The sequence below is a fragment of the Sapajus apella genome, unplaced genomic scaffold (assembly GCF_009761245.1).
Source record: "Sapajus apella isolate SASKATOON/1434 unplaced genomic scaffold, GSC_monkey_1.0 scaffold33, whole genome shotgun sequence".
Taxonomy (NCBI): Eukaryota; Metazoa; Chordata; class Mammalia; order Primates; family Cebidae; genus Sapajus; species Sapajus apella.
In genome coordinates, this window is record NW_022436973.1 from 9,215,928 (window position 1) to 9,234,123 (window position 18,196).

Genomic DNA, 18,196 nt, shown 5'->3' on the forward strand with positions numbered 1-18,196 from the left:
AACCACCTTAAACTTCATATGGAACGAAAAGAGAGCCCGCATAGCCAAGACAATTCTAAGCAAAAAGAACAAAGCTGGAGGCATCACACAACCTGACTTCAAACTTTACTACAAGGCTACAGTAATCAAAACAGCATGGTACTGGTACCAAAACAGACATATAGACCAATGGAACAGAACAGAGGCCTCGGAGGCAATGCCACACATCTACAAGCATCTGATCTTTGACAAACCTGACAAAGACAAGCAATGGGGAAAGGATTCCCTGTTTAATAAATGGTGTTGGGAAAACTGGCTAGCCATGTGCAGAAAGCAAAATCCGGACCCCTTTCTGACACCTTACACTAAAATTAACTCCAGACGGATTAAAAACTTAAACATAAGACCTAACACCATAAAAACCCTAGAAGAAAACCTGGGCAAAACCATTCAGGACATAGGCATAGGCAAGGACTTCATGACTAAAACACCAAAAGCATTGGCAACAAAAGCCAAAATAGACAAATGGGATCTAATTAACTCCAGAGCTTCTGTACAGCAAAAGAAACAATCATTAGAGTGAACCAGCAACCCATAGAATGGGAAAAAATTTTTGCAATCTACCCATCTGACAAAGGGCTAATAGCCAGAATCTACAAAGAACTAAAACAGATTTACAAGAAAAAAACCAAACAAACCCATTCAAAAGAGGGCAAAGGATATGAACAGACACTTTTCAAAAGAAGACATATATGAGGCCAATAAACAAAAAAATGCTAACCATCACTGGTCATTAGAGAAATGCAAATTGAAACCACATTGAGATACCATCTCATGCCAGTTACAATGGCGATCATTAAAAAATCTGGAAACAAGAGATGCTAGAGAAGATGTGGAGAAATAGGAACACTTTTACAAGGTTGGTGGGAGTGTAAATTAGTTCAACCATTGTGGAAGACAGTGTGGCAATTCCTCAAGGACCTAGAAATAGAAATTCCATTTGATCCAGCAATCCCATTACTGGGTATATAAACAAAGGATTAAAAGTGGTTCTATCATAAAGACACATGCACATGTATGTTCATTGTGGCAAAGACATGGAACCAACCCAAATGCCCATCGATGATAGACTGGACAAGGAAAATGTGGCACATATACACCATGGAATACTATGCAGCCATAAAAAACGATGAGTTTGTGTCCTTTGTAGGGACATGGATGATCTGGAAACCATCATTCTCAGCAAACTGACACAAGAACAGAAAAACAAAACACTGCATGTTCTTACTCATAGGCGGGTGTTGAACAATGAGAACACAGGAATACAGGGAGGGGAGCATCACACACTGGGGTCTGTTGCGGGGGAACAGGGGAAGGACAGCAGGGGGTAGGGAGGTTGGGGAGGGATAACATATGGAGAAATGCCAGATATAGGTGATGGGGGATGGAGGCAGCAAACCACATAGCCATATATGTACCTAGGCAACAATCCTGCATGTTTTGCACATGGACCCCAAAACCTAAAGTGCAATTATATATATATATATTATATATATATTATATTAACATATAATATATATTATATATATATATTTGCTCTTGTCAAATGCCTCATGTAGGACTAATTTATATATATATATAACAAAATATTATAAATATGATATATATAATAAATATAATTATATATTTATATATAATTATATTTATATATTATATATTTATAATATATTATAAATATATATATTTGTATACTATATATTACATATTTATAATATATTATGTAAATATAAATATATTTATTAATATAATAAATAAATATAAATTAGTCCTACATGAGGCATTTGACAAGAGCAAATATATATATACATAATATATAAATTAGTCCTGCATGAGGCATTTGACAAGAGCAAATACTCAATTTCTCTGGAAAGGCACAGCCCCAGATCACATAAAATTTACATAGAAAAAGCCCTGCCAAACATGAGCTCTTAAAAATTATAAAATGTCATCATCACTACTTCCCACTCCAATCTTACTTTCAAAAAAAAAAAATTCTAAAATGTTGCTGGGCATAGTGGCTCACACCTGTAATCCCAGCACTTTGAGAGGCCGAGATAAGAGGATTGCTTGAAGCCAGGAGTTCGAGACCATCTTGGTCAACATAGTGAGACTCCTCTACCAAAAACAAAAGAAAAAATTTAATCAGTAAATAAGTGTGTGCATTTGTATATTGCCAAATTATGCCCCTAGTTAACAGATAAGATAGACTCCCTGTGGTTCAAAAGTAAAAGCCGACTCAAGAGGCCATGGCAGGGGAAGGGAGTGGTCATGCTCTCTATTTACCTTGCAAAGTATTACAAAACCTGTTTTTCTGCAACCAAGTCAAAGAACAGTGCCTGGAAACAACCACAGCTGGCAATTCCCTTAATGACTAGGAAGAGATCCCCTGGTGTTAACTGACCAACCACCTGGAACCAGCCAAAGGAGAGACTGGTGATTTGGGGCTTAAAGGCCATCTGTTCAAGCCTCTGTTCTTCACTCTCCGGAGTACCTCCTCTCCCATGCAGTTTTTGTCTTTATAATTCCTAACTCTCCAAAGCCCTCCAACTTTGGAGTATATTTTTAGTTTGCACCAAATGCTGCATCTTCCCAGTCCACAGATTGCTTTTAGAAAATAAAGTTCTCCTTTTTCTTCTGCAGATCTCATGGTCTTTTGTTAATATTTCTTGGTGATGAAAGATGGGATCCAATATGGCCCTCAAGCTCCTTCCCAAAGCGATCTGGACCAAAGCATCCGTGCCTGCAAGAGCCCTTTGAGCTCAGTTGTCTTCCTGGCTGTACTGTGGAGGAATTGGGTAAGTCCTCCCAGATCCTATATCTCCTGTTTTTCGTTTTGTTTTTTGGGAGGGAGTCTCGCTCTGTCATTTACGCTGGACTGCAGTAGTGCCACCTTGGCTCATCATAACCTCTGCCTCCCAGGTTCAAATGATTCTCCTGCCTCAGTCTCCCAAATAGCTGGGATTACAGATACCTACCACCACGCCTGGCTAATTTTTGTATTCTTAGTAGAGACAGGTTTCATCATATTGGCCAGGCTGGTCTTGAACTCCTGATCTCAGGTGATCCACCTGCCTCGGTCTCTCAAAGTACTGGGTTTACAGGCATGAGCCACCAGCCCTGTTTAGTTTACATAACAAATGTTATCTTTGTTTAAGATACATTTCCTGGCAATTTTGTCTTTACCGAACCTTTTCTAAAGTCCTTCTTTTGTCTAAGCAAATGATGGTGTTCAGATCTAGGTTCTGTGCCTTTGAGATATAAATTTTCACCTAAGAGTCATCCCTTTGGAAATGCTAATTCAGAATTGCCTAGCTCACCTGGACCGGTACTGGTCTGCAGCCTGTTAGGAACCAGGACACACAGTAGGAGGTGAGCAGCCAGCAGGAGTGAACATTACCGCCTGAGCTCCGCTTTCTGTCAAATCAGCAGGGCATTAGATTCTCATAGAAGCACAAACCCTACTGTGAACTGTGCATGTGAGGAATCTAGATTTTGTGCTCCTTATGAGACTCTAATCCCTGATGATCAGAGGTGGAACAATTTCACCCTGAAACCACACCAACCCTGGGTCTGTGGAAAAATTGTCTTCCATGAAACTGGCCCCTGGTGCCAAAAAGGTTGGGCACTGCTGGTTTAGGGCAATAGAACAGGTAATCAAGAGATTGACAGTCTAAAGAGGGGTAGAGAAATTATTTGAAAACTAGCAAATAAAAATTCTTATAAAGCTATAAAATCTGCTTTGGTCTGTCTGTCTATATGTTTATGTGCCACATGTATGCAATACTGCACTACTAAATATATGCAAGAGCTCTAATTGGCTTAAAGAAAAACTAAATGCTTAAATAAAATGTTTTATCAAAAAAACAGAAACTCAAATGCCTTTTAGCTCATGTGATTTTAGTAATCACTGGTAAATAAAACTAGTTTAAAACTGTTGACAAAATAAAATTATAATTTCTTCAGAATTGTCAGTATTAAATTACAAATGTAATTCAGAGGCCAGGAACAGTGGTTCACACCACTGTAATCTCAGAACTTTGGGAAGCGGAGGTGGAAGGACTGTTTGAATTCAAGACCAGCCTGGGCCAATATGGTGAGACCCTGTCTCTTCAAAAAATAAACAAATTAGCTGGATATAGTGGCATGTGCTGATAGTCCTAGCTACTTAGGAGACTGCAGCAGGAAGATCACTTGAGCCTGGGAAATTGAGGCTGCAGTGAGCCATAATCATGCCCATTGCACTATAGCCGGGGTGACAACGCAAGACCCTGTCTGAAAAAAGTCAAAACAAAAAAAACTCAAAAACCTAAAACAAACAAAACGTGTGTGTGTGTGTGTGTGTGTGTGTGTGTGTGTGTGTGTGTGTGTGTGTAAAAAATTCAGACATTTTGCTAGGGCCTACTAAGTCATATAGGTTTAGGATGTTCCTACTAGATGTTTTAAGGTCATAAATTGTTGGTTTTGTAGTTTTGATACTTGCTTGATACATCTGTGAGTTAAAACTGTAATGGCTGGCTACTGGGCTCCCCTGAAGCCATACATATATCTTACTGTGAGCTTATCTTTGGTCTTGAGCCTCTGGATTTGGGGGTCTGAACAGTGGCCATGGTGAGGCCTAGGGACATGTCTTCAACATCTAGACCAGCTGCAAGATCAGAGTCAAGTCCAATATGACCTTGTCCTCTCTGGCCCAGTTTTGCCTTCTGGCCAGGCTGGAACAGGTTTTATCCTCCAGGCATCATCCTCACAGCTCTATCCTCTGACCTGAGCTCTATGCCTGGTATATAAATTCAGGAGGTGGACAGGCCCTGCCCTTCATAACTCCTTGGGTGTCACATGGGTACTTGGGACCCAGGACAACTGGGAAAGACATTAGGAAGGGTATCCGTATCATAGTTTCAAAATTCTTTTCCATAATTTAAAATCTCAAAGTCATGCTCTGTTAAATTAAGTAATACATAATTATAAAACATCTAAGTCATTTCTAGGTAAGTTAAAATACTGAAACATTATTAAAATAAGTTTAAGTTTGTATACTTTGACATTTTATATGGTATGGAAACAACTAATATATCTAGATGTTAACAAACAAAAATTTAAGGCTAAAATTACAAAATGTTCTTCATCTACAAATACTAGTATGTAACAATTCAAAATTAGTTACCTCCCAGGTTTTTCACTAGATATTACGGTTACTAAGAGTTAAAACTGTAGTTAATATATGTAATTAAAACTACTAGATATAAAATAAACAATTCTATATAGAGAGGATATAAAGAAAGAGGGATGTATTTTCGGTTAAAAAAAAAAATTAAAAAGAGGCCAGGCGCAGTGGCTCACCCCTATAATCCCACCATTTTGGGAGGCAGAGGCAGGTGGATTACCTGAGGTCAGGAGTTCGAGATCACCCTGGCCAACATGGTGAAACCACATCTCTATTAAAAATACAAAAATTAGCCCGGTGTGGTGGTACACACCAGTAATCCTAGCTACTCAAGAGGCTGAAACAGAAGAATAGCTTGAACCAGGGAGGTGGAGGTTGCAGTAAGCCAAGATCGTGCCACTGCATTCCAGCCTGGGTGACACAGTGAGACTGTATCTCAAAAAAAAAAAAAAAAAGTTAAAAAGAGAGAGTAGGGCCAAGTGTGGTGGCTCACACCTATAATCCCAGCACATTGGGAGGGTGAGGTGGGTGGATCACTTGAACCCAGGAGGCAGAGGCAGACGTTGCATCGAGCCAAGATCACATCACTGCACTCCTGCCTGGGTGACAGAGCAAGACTCCCTCTCAAAAATAAATAAATAAATAAATTAAAATTAAAGAAGACAGAAATTTTTTCTTTCACATGACAAAAAACTGTGTGTGCTCAAAATGATGAATAATAAAGAAAGTAAATTTTTGCCCTAAGCTAGAATACCCCCACCCAAAAAGAAATGTACAAAACTGAAGGTTTAAATTTTTTTTTAATTTTTTTTTTTTTTTTTAAGTGACAGGGTTCTATGTTGCCCAAGCTGGAGTACAGTGGCTATTCATAGGCCCAATCCCACTACTGATCAGCACAGGAGTTTTGACCCGTTCTGTTTTTGACCTGGCCCAGTTCACCCCTCCTTAGGCAACCTGGTGGTCCCCTGCTCCCAGGAAGTCACTATATTGATGCAGAACCTAGTGCGGACACCCGATCAGCATAGTGTACTACAGCCCAGAACTCCCGGGCTGTAGTACACTAAATGATCCTCCCACCTAAGCCTCCTGAGTAGCTGGGACTGCAGGCATGCCCCACCATGCCCGGTGAAACTGAAGGTTTAAACGAGTAATAAACAGTTTGGGAAAGATTAGTCTCATGAAAGAAATTCTGTGTGTGATCAAGTTGGCTAAAATTAAATTATTTGTAAATTTTACTAAAAATTGAACATAACTCAAAAGCACACTGACACACGGCCAGATGTGGGGTCCCTATTTGAAGCAACAGGGTTTTCTCAGAACATTGATCTACTCTTTAATAAAAATTGTAAAAGGTTTTTCTTTATCTTTCTGGTAACTGGCCCAGGAAATAGATCATGATTTGGTATGCTAAAATCATACAGGAAGCATTGACACATTTTAAAGTGGTGTTTAACTTATATAAATGTGTTAATAATATTAACGTGTTTCCAAATCATATCATTTTCCTAAATTCTGCTATGTCTTGGTAGATGTTATCATAGTCATAATTATGGTTATTATGTTAAATTGTATGCCACAGAAATAACCAAATTTCTTTGCCAATTGCATCTTTAACTATGGCTACTCTAAGTTTTTGTAGTCCACAGTTATTGTCTCTTTTTTTTTGGAACAGGGTCTCATGGCATAATCAGGGCTCACTCTCACTGCAGCCTCAACCTCCTGGGCTCATGCAATTATCCCGCCCCAGTTCCCTGGGTGGCTGGGACTACAGGTGTGCACCACTGTGCCCAACTAATTTTTTTTTTTTTTTTTTGAGACAGAGTTTCGCTCTTGTTACCCAGGCTGGAGTGCAATGGCACGATCTCGGCTCACCGCAACCTCCGCCTCCTGGGTTCAGGCAATTCTCCTGCCTCAGCCTCCTGAGTCGCTGGGATTACAGGCATGCGCCACCATGCCCAGCTAATTTTTTGTATTTTTAGTAGAGACGGGGTTTCACCATGTTGACCAGGATGGTCTTGATCTCTTGACCTCGTGATCCACCCGCCTCGGCCTCCCACAGTGCTGGGATTACAGGCTTGAGCCACCGCACCCGGCCTTTTTTTAAATTTTAGTAGAGATGATTAGCTGAGTGTGGTGGCATGCACCTATAATCCCAGTTACTCAGGAGGTTAAGGTAGGAGAATCGCTGGAACCCAGGAGCTGGAGGCTGCAGTGAGCTAAGATTGAGCTACTGCACTCCAGCCTGGGTGACAGGGCAAGACTCTGTCTCAAAAAAAAAAAAAATTTAGTAGAGATGAGGTCTCACTATGTTGCTCAGGCTAGTATTGAACTCCTGAGCTCAAGTGATCCTCCCACCTTGGCCTCCCAAAGTGCTGGGATTATAGGCATGAGGCACTGTGCCTAGCTCACATTAAATCCTTCTTATAATAGGCCTAAGTGCCTAGCTCCTCTTTGTAATTATTCTTGCCTGCTTAAACAAATGTTTTACCAGTTCTCTAACCCAGATTTTGATCACATGACACTTCTAGGTTTTTGTTTTTGTTTTTTTCAGACAGGAGACTCACTATATTGCCCAGGCTGGTTTCAAACACCTAGGCTCAAGTGATCCTCCAGCCTCAGTCTCCCACCAAAGTGCTAGGATTACAGGAATGAGCCACCACACTCAGCCTACTTCCAGATCTTGTCCACAGACTTAACCAGTACTACCAAACATCAATAAAAGACTAATAAAGATTTAACAGGTGCCTGCCTGTCCTTCTCACTCTGCTTGGTCCAAATTGTTTAAACTGGCCATAAGTCTCTCAGCAACATGAGTCCCACTGAGGGACTACACGGACTCACCCTAGCAACAATAAGGAACATAGCGTAAGTTGGTCATCAATGCTGCCTACAGCAGGTTTCAACTAAAAGGAGGAAATCTCAAATTATGCCCCCAGTTACCAGACAAGATGAGCTCCTTGTGTTTCAAAAGTAAAAGCAGACCCAAGAGGCCATCGTAGGGCAAGGGAGTGGTCATGCTCTCTGCGACCTTAGAAACCATTGCAAAACCTAGTTTTCTGCAACCAAGTCAAAGAACAATGCCTGGAAACAACTGCAGCTGGGAATTTCCCAACTGACCAACAGACCACTTGGTGTCAACCAACTAACCACGTGGAACAAGTCAATTAAGAGAGACTGGCGATTCTGGGCTTAAAGGCCATCCAGTTAAGACTGTTTCTCACTCTCCTGATTACCCTCCCCTGCCCTGCAGTTTTTGTGTATATAATCTCTAACTCTCCACCCACCCCACAACTTTGGAGCACATTTTCAGTTTGCCCAGAAGGCAGCATCTCCTTAGTGTGCAGATTGCTTGCATTTATTTATTGACTGATTGATTGATTTGGAGACAGAGTCCCACTCTGTTGCCCAGGCTGGAATGCAGTGGCATGATCTCAGCTCACTGCAACCTCTGCCTCCTGGATTAAAGCGATTCTCCTGCCTCAGGCTTCCGAGGAGCTGGGACTACAGGTGTGTGCTAACATACCCAGCTAATTTTTGTACTTTTAGTAGAGATGGGGTTTCACCATGTTAGCCAGGCTGGTCTCAAACTCCTGACCTCAAGTGATCCTCCTGCCTTGGCCTCCCAAAGTGCTGGGATTACAGGTTTAAGCCACAGTGCCTGGCCTGCAGATTACTCTTAGAAAATAAAGTTCTCCTTTTTCCTCTGCAGAGCTCATGGTCTTTTACTAAAAACACGCATAATAAAAATTGTGGAGGACTTTCATTTTTTGCTTCTGTAATATTTCATTTTTTATTGGCCATTAATTCCTTTGTAACCAGAAAAACAATATAAATTTCTATTTAAAAATACAAGGTGTTTTTTTATTCAAGATGGTGGATTAAAAGCTTTCAGCATGCCTTAGCCACTTGGAAACAGCAAAAGAGCTCATAAAGACCAACTATGAGAGCTTTAATTCAAGAAGGAGGACAGGAATTCACTGAAATAGTAAAGGATAACCCAGACCCTAGAGAGGAGAAGGTGGACAAGCAGCCTCCATGGTGGTGTTTGGCTGATAAATCTGAGTGAAGCTCCAGTATGTGACAGGGGCAGTTGGCGTTCCTCTGTGACTCACCTTTCCACTAGGAATCTGTACAACATAGGCCAAGGGAGAACTGTTTCTCTCAAGCCCTGGGAGACAGAGAAAGGGAAAGACACTGGGAAAGGTGCAGACAGTTTCCCAGATCTGGGGCCAAGAGGACGATGCCATTTTTAATCCAGGCTCATATAAAGCCAGACATTGTTTGGCAACCTGGCAGTGGCAGCCGGCATTTTAGTCTCACGCTAGAGACTGGAGTGCTTGCTCTGGAATGGGGGAAGGGACCCTATGGCCAGAATTGATCACTGAGTGTGAAGACTGCCCCAGCCATAAACACTGAATTAGGCTCTCTCCCATCCTAGGAATGGAGAGGAGAGTGGCTGAAGCTAAAGCTTCTCCCCAGTGGTGAGACTTGCAGCTAGGGACAGCTTTGTGACCTGGAACAAGTCTGCGTGTGCCATTGCTTAGTGCCCCAGCCTGCTCCCTTGGTCAGCTGGGGTATAGTGTCCCACCAGCTCTAAGAAGCAGAAAATGGGCCAGAACTTACTCCCCTGGAGGTCTAACCCTTGGTGCAGTCCATTCCTAAGGGAGGGGAGAACATGGCCTGCTAAAGCCCCCTTTGTGTCAAAGGAAACGCAAGCTCAGCACCAGCTGTTGAAGGCGGCACCACCAAAGCCTGCAAATAGACATGGAGAGGTCATCTTTCTCCCTTTACCATTGTCCTGAGTACACTGTTGTGGACTTGACAGTGGCTATTCCCATCAGGGCTGGGGAGCATGGGCTTAAAGAAGCCACTTCTTGGGCTTCTCCAGCAGCTTCGCTCTCACTGAAGGTGAACACTCTGAGGGATGCTTTGTGTGATTCTCCATTGCTTCCACCCCTATGCCTACCTGATAGTGCTTACTTTTAAGCACCATCTACTAGACTGCAACCTGAATTATAACACCAAACAAAAAGACATCACTACAACAAATAGTCTGAGAAAGCCACTGCACGAATGTACCTACAACCAAGGAACCTATATAGAGTCTTGGCACCCTGAAAACGCCCAGAATTAAAGCCAATCATATACCACAGTCCTACCAACAAAGGTAAAAAAGAATGAAAAATCAAGAAGCCACCAGGTGCAGTGGCTCACACCTGTAATCCTAGCACTTTCGAAGGCTGAGGCAGGTGGATCACCTGAGGTCAGGAGTTCGAGACCAGCCTGGCCAATATGGCAAAGCCCCATCTCTACTAAAAATACAAAAACTAGCTGGGCATGGTGGCGGGCATCTATAATCCCAGCTACTTGGAAGGCTGTGGCAGAAGAATTGCTTGAACCCAGGGGGCGGAGGCTGCAGTGAGCTGAGATTGCATCACTTCACTCCAGCCTGGGTGAAAAAGCAAAACTTCATCTCAAAAAATAAAAATAAAGAAAAATAAAGAAACCCTATCCAAATGATAGCAAATTCAAAAAAAGGAAGTGTCAGTTCCTTCAGATGAGAAGAAACTAGGAAAAGAACTCCAGCAAAACAAAAAGCCAGAGTGTTTAGTCACCTTCAAAGGATCCCACTAGGTTTCAAGCAATGGATCCTAACCAGAATAAAATGTCAGAAATGACAGATATAGAATTTAGAATATGGATGGTAGAGAAACTCAATGAGATCCAAGATAAAGTTGAAATCCAACACAAGGAAGTCAGAAGAACAATCCAAGATTTGAAAGATGACACAGCTCTATTAAGAACAAATGAAACAATTTCTAGAATTAAAAATTCACAGCCAGGTATGGTGGTTCACATCTGTAATCCCAGCACTTTGTGAAGCTGAGGCAGGCTGATCACTTGAGGTTGGGAGATCAAGACCAGCCTGACCAACACAGAGAAACCCCTTCTCTACTAAAAGTACAAAACTAGCTGGGCGTGGTGGCATGTGCCTGTAATCCCAGCTACTCAGGAGGCTGAGGCAAGAGAATTGCTTGAACCCAGGAGGTAGAGGTTGTAGTGAGCTGAGATCACGCCATTGCACTCCAGCCTGGGCAATAAACAAGAGTGAAACTCTGTCTCAGAAAAAAAAATTCACTAACAGAATTTCAAAATATAGTAAGAAGCCTTAACAACACACTATATTAAGTAGAAGAAAAAATTTCAGAGCTCAAAGACCAATCTTGAATCAACCCAGTCAGACAAAATAAATATATAAGAATTTTTAAAAAATGAATAAAGCCCTCAAGAAACATGGGATTACATAAAGTGACCAAATTTATGGCTTACTGGAATTTCTAAGAGAGAAGTGCAAGCAAGCAACTTGAGAAGTATATTCAAGGATATAATTCAGGAAAATTTCCCCAATCAGGCTAGAGAATTCAACATGCAGATACAAGAAATCTAGAGAACTCCTGAGAGATAATATGCAACATGACCATCCCCAAGGTACGTAGTCATCAGACTATCCAGGTTTAATGTGAAAGAAAAAAATCTTAAAGGCAACTAGAGAAAAGCATCATATTACCTATAAAGGGAAATCAATCAGACTAACAGTGAACTTCCCAGCAGAAAGGACTTAAAGACAAAAGAGACTGGAGCCCATTTTAGGATTTTTTTTTTTTAAGTACAGACAGGATCTTGCTCTGCTGCCCAGGCTAGAGTACAGTTGTACAATCATAGCTTAAACACCTAGGCAGCGCTTGAGCCTAGGCATCACTTAAGCCTAGGAGTTTGCAGCTTCAAACTCCTAGGCTCAAGTGATCCTCCCCCATCATTTTCCTAAGTTACTGGGATGACAGGTGCACGCCACAATGCCTGGCTAATCTTTTTAACTCTTTGTAGAGATGGGGGTCTCGCTTTATTGCCCAGACTAGTCTTGAACTCCTGGCCTCAAGCAATCCTCTTCATAAATGAAGGAGAAATAAAGTCTTTCCTAGACAAACATTCGCTATGAGAATTTGTTACCACCAAACCAGTCCTACAAGAGGTGCTTACGGGAGTTCTAACTGTGGAAACTAAAGAATGATACTTGCACAGAGCCCACAGACTCTATAAAGCAATTAGCTAACAACACTACAATGGCAACAAAACTTAGCATGCCAATATTAATCTCGAAGGTAAATAGTCTAAGCACTCCACTTAAAAGACATAGAGTGGCAAGCTGGATTAAAAAAAAACAAGATCCATCCTTCTGTCTTCAAGAGATCCATCTCACATATAATGACACCCATAGGCTCAAAGTAAAGAGACAGAAAGATCTATCGTGCAAATGGAAACAACAACAACAAAAAGCACAGGGTTGCTATTCTTGTATCAGATAGAATGGACTTTAACAAACAACAGTAAAAAAGACAAAGAACGGCATTACATAATCATGACGGGTTCAATTCAAAAAGAAGACCTAACTATCCTAAATACACATGCACCCAATACTGGAGCATCCAGATTTATAAAATAATTACTTGTAGACCTAAGAAAAGACTTATACAGACACACAATAATAGTAGAGGATTTCGACACACGCTTGACATTATTAGGCACATCACAAAGGCAGAAAACTAACAATTCTGGACTTAAATTTGACATATGGCCATGATTCCCAGCACGTTGGGAGGCCATGGTGAGTGGATCTGTTGAGCCTAGGAATTTGAGACCAGCCTGGGCAACATGATAAAACCCTGCCTCTACTAAAAAAAAAAATACAAAAACTATATAATAGACAGGTATGGTGGTACATTCCTGTAGTTTGAGCTATGCAAGAGGCTGGGGTGGGAGGATCACTTGAGCCCGGAAGACAGAGGTTGCAGTGAGCTGAGATCATGCCACTGCACTCCAGCCTGAGCAACCAGGCAAGACCCTGTCTCAAAAAAAAAAGAAACGGCTGGGCGCGGTGGCTCAAGCCTGTAATCCCAGCACTTTGGGAGGCCGAGGCGGGTGGATCACGAGGTCAAGAGATCGAGACCATCCTGGTCAACACGGTGAAACCCCGTCTCTACTAAAAATACAAAAAATTAGCTGGGCATGGTGGCACGTGCCTGTAATCCCAGCGACTCAGGAGGCTGAGGCAGGAGAATTGCCTGAACCCAGGAGGCGGAGATTGCGGTGAGCCGAGATCGTGCCATTGCACTCCAGCCTGGGTAACATGAGTGAAACTCCGTCTCAAAAAAAAAAAAGAAAGAAAGAAAAAAAAAGAAGGCCAGGTGTAGTGGCTCACACCTGCAATCCAAGCACTTTGGAGACCAAGGCGGGCGGATCACCTGAGGTTGGGAGTTCAAGACCAGCCTAACCAACATGGTGAAACCCCATCTTTAAAAAAATAAAAAATAAAAAAATAAATAAAAAACAAAGAAAAGAAAAGAAAAAGAACATTGACACCTGACTAATCAGATCTAACAGACATCTATAGAATATTCCACCCAATGACCACAGAATACACATTCTTCTCATCTGCACACATAACATACTGTAAGATTGACCATGTTTATTCATAAAGCAAGTCTGAATAAATTTTAAAAAACTGAAATCATACCGAGCATCTACTCAGACTACAGTGGAATAAAAACAGAAATCAATACTTAGAATAACCCTCTAAACAACACAAATAAATGGAAACTAAACAACTTGCTGCTGAATGACTTTTGGGTAAACAATGAAATTAGAGCAGAAATAAAAAATTGTTTGAAACAAATGAAAATAGAGACACATGGGCATAGTAGTTCAAGGGAAAAAAATAAAATAAAATAGAGACACAACATACCAAAACCTCTGGGATGCAGCAAAAGCAGTGTTAAGAGGAAAGTTCATACTGCTAAACGCCTACATCAAGAGGACAGAAAGATCTCAAATTAACAACCTAACCTCATACCTAAAGTAACTATACAAACAGGGATAAATTAAATCCAAAGCTAGCAGAAAAAAATGAAATAATACAAAGATCCTCAGAGACTACTATGATTATCTCTATGCACACAAACTAGAAAATCTTAGAGGAAATGGATAAATTATTGGAAACACACAGCCTGCCAAGATTGAACCAGGGAGAAACAGAAATCCTAAAGAGACAAGTAACAGTAATAAAATTGAAGCAGTAATAAAAAGCCTAAGAGAGAGTCACAACTGAATTCTACTAGATTTACAAAGAAGAGCTGGTACCAATCCTACTGAAACTATTCCCAAAAAATCAAGGAGCAGGCACTTCTCCCTAAATCATTTTATAAAACCAAAATTATCCTGATACCAAAATCTGACAAAGACACAAGAAAACAGGAGAACTACAAGCCAATATCCCTGATGAACACAGACATCAAAATCCTCAATAAAATGCTAGCAAACTGGCTAGGTGCAGTGAGTGGCTCGCACCTGTAATCCCAGCACTTTGGGAGGCCAAGGTGGGTGGATCATGAGGTCAGTAGACTGAGACCAGTCTGGCCAATATGGTGAAACCCCATCTCTACTAAAAATACAAATATTAGCCAGGCATGGTGGCACACGCCTTAGTCCCAGCTACTTGGGAGGCTGAGGCAGAAGAATCACTTGAACCTGGGAAGTGGAGGTTTCAGTGAGCCGAGATCGTGCCACTGCACTCCAGCCTGGGTGGCAGAGCAAGACTCTGTCTCAAAAAAAACAACAACAAAAAAATGCTAGCAAACTGAATCCAGCAGAACATTAAAAAGTTAATTCATCACAATCAAGTTGGCTTTATACTTGAGATGCAAGAATGCCAACCTACACAAACCAATAAATGTAATTCACCATATGAACAGAATTAAGAGCAAAAACTATATGATCATCCCAATAGATGCAGAAAAAGCATTTGATAAAATCCAACATCCCTTCATGATAAAAACTGTCAAGAAAGTAGGCACGGAAGGAACATACCTCAAAGTAGTAAGAGCCATTCAGACAAACCCACAGTCAACACCATACTAAATAGGCAAAAGTTCGAAGCATTTCCCACAAAAACTGGAACAAGACAAGGATGTCCACTCTCCCCAATTCCTTGAACACAGTAATGGAAGTCCTAATCAGAGCAATTGAGCAAAAAGATAAAAGGCATCCAAATAGGAAGAGAAGAAGTAAAACTATTTCTCTTTGCTGATGATATGATTCTATATCTAGAAAATCCTAAAGATTCTCCCACAAGACTCCTAGACCTGATAAACAACTTCAGCAAAGTGTCAGGATACATATGAAAATTAGCAGCATTTCTATACACCAGTAACATTCAAGTGAGAACCAAATCGAGAACTCAATCTCAATTGTAATAGCCACACACACATACATACAATATCTAGGAATGCAGCTAACCAGGCAGGCGAAAGATCTCTACAAGGAGAACTACAAAACACTGCTGAAAGAAATCGTGGACAACATAAACAAATGGAAAAGCATTCCATGCCCATGAGTTGGAAAAATCAGTATCATTAAAATGTCCACCAGGTATTGGGGCTCATGCCTGTAATCCCAGCACTTTGGGAGGCTGAGGTGGGCAGATCACCTGAGGTTGGGAATTCGAGACCAGCCTGACCAACATGGAGAAACCCTGTCGCTACTAAAAATACAAAATTAGCCAGGCATGGTGGCACATGCCTGTAATGCCAGCTATTCAGGAGGCTGAGGCAGGAGAATCACTTGAACCCAGAGGCGGAGACTGCAGTGAGCCGAGATCATGTCATTTCACTCCAGCCTGGGCAACAAGAGCAAAACTCCATCTCAATTTAAAAAATATATATAGATTCTGCCTGACATGGTTTGGATTTGTGTCTCCACCCAAACCTCATATTGAATTGTAATCGCCAATGTTAGAGATAAGGCCTGGTGGGAGGTGACTGGCTCATGGGAGTGGATTTTCTACCCCCATGGTGCTATTCTCATGAGATCTGGTTGGTTTTTGTTTTTGTTTTTGTTGTGAGATGGAGTCTTGCTCTGTTGTCCAGGCTGGAGTGCAGTGTGTGATCTCAGCTTACTGAAACCTCCGCATCCGGAGTTCAAGCCATTCTCCTGCCTTAGTTTCCCAAGTAGTTGGGATTACAAGCACGCGCCACCACACCCAGCTAATTTTTGTATATTTAGTATAGATGAGGCTTCACCAAGTTGGCCAGGCTGGTCTCAAATTCCTGACCTCAAGTGATCTGCCCATCTTGGCCTCCCAAAGTGCTGTGATTACAGTAGTGAGCCACTGTGGCTGGCCAAGATCTGGGTGTTTAAAAGTATGCAGAACTACTGCTCCCCCCAACCCCACCTCCAGTTATGTGAATTGCTGGCCATGTGAGCCAATTAAACCTCTTTTCTCTACAAATTATCCAGTCTCAGGTATTTCTCTATAGCAATGTGAGAACAGACCAATACAATGCCCAAGGCAATCAACAGATCCAATGCTATTCGGATTAAATTACCAAAATCATTCTTCACAGAATTAGGAAAAAAATACTTTAAAATTATATGTAACCAAAAAAGAGCCTGAATAATCAAAGCAATTCTAAGCAAAAAGAACAAAGCCAGAGGCATCACATTACCTGACTTCAAACTATACTACTAGTCTACAATAACCCAAACAGCATGATGCTGGCACAAAAATAAAACACAGACCAATGTAATAGAATAGAGACCCCTGAAATAAAGCTGCACACCTACAACCAAGTGATCTTTGACAAAGCTGACAAAAATAAACGATGGGGGAAAAATATCTTATTCAATAAATACTGGGAAAACTGGCTATCCTTAGGCAGAAGAATAAAACTGGACCTCTACTTCTTACCATATACAAAAATTAACTCAAGGTGAATTAAAGATTTTAAACATAAGACTTCAAACTATAAAAATCGAAGAAGAAAATCTAGGAAATACTCTTCTAGACACTGGATTAGGCAAAGAATTCATGACTAAGTCCTCAAAAGCAGCTGCAACAAAAACAAAAATTGACAACTGGAACCTAATTAAACTAAAGAGCTTCTGCACAGCAAAAGAAACTATCAACAGAGTAAACTGAAAATCAACAGAATGGGAGGAAATATTTGCAAACTACATATCTGACAAAGGACTAATATCCAGAATTTATAAGAAGCTTAAACAAATCAACACAAAAAAACCCAAACCCATTAAAACAGCCCACTAAAAAGTGGATAAAGGTGCCAGGCACAGTGGCTCACACTTGTAATCCCGGCACTTTGGGAGGCTGAGGCAGGTGGATCACGAGGTCAGGAGTTTGAGACCAGCCTGCCCAATGTGGTGAAACTCCATCTCTATTAAAAATACAAAAATTATCCGAGTATGGTGGCATGTGCCTGTAATCCTAGCTACTTTGGAGGCTGAGACAGGAGAATAGCTTGAACCTGGGAGGCGGAGGTTGCAGTGAGCTGAGATCATGCCATTGCACTCCAGCCTGGGCTACAGAGTGAGACTCTGTCTCAAAAAAAAAAAAAAAAAAGTGGGCGAAGGACATGAACAGACACTTCCCCAAAAAACAAAAGACATACAAGTGGCCAAGAAACATGAAAAAATGCTCCACATCACTAATGATCAGAGAGATGTAAATCAAAGCCACAATAAGATACCTCTCACACCAGTCAGAATGGCTATTAAAAAGTTTAAAAAAAAAAATCACAGATGTTGGTGAGGTTGCAGAGAAAAGAAAACACTCTTTTCTGTATACACAGGTATACACAGGAATGCAAATGAGTTCAGTCTCTGTGGAAAGCAGTTGGGAGATTTCTCAAAGAACTAAAAATAAAACTACCATTTGACCCAGTAAGCTCATTACTGGGTATATATCCACAAGAAAATAAATTGTTCTGCCAAAAAAATACCTGTACTCATATGTTAACGGTGGCACTATTCACATGGCAAAGACATGGAATCAACCTAGGTGCCCATTAATGGTAGATTAGATAAAGAAAATGTGGTACATATTCACCATGGAATGCTACACAGCAATAAATGTTCTCTACAGCA

The 18,196-nt window shown here is 41.1% G+C and overlaps 1 protein-coding gene across 2 annotated transcripts in view; it reads right to left on the minus strand.

Annotated features, from left to right (window-relative positions):
* Nucleotides 1–18,196, minus strand: part of ASIP (agouti signaling protein) — a 193,065-nt gene that overhangs the window by 149,216 nt on the left and 25,653 nt on the right. The window lies entirely within an intron of this gene.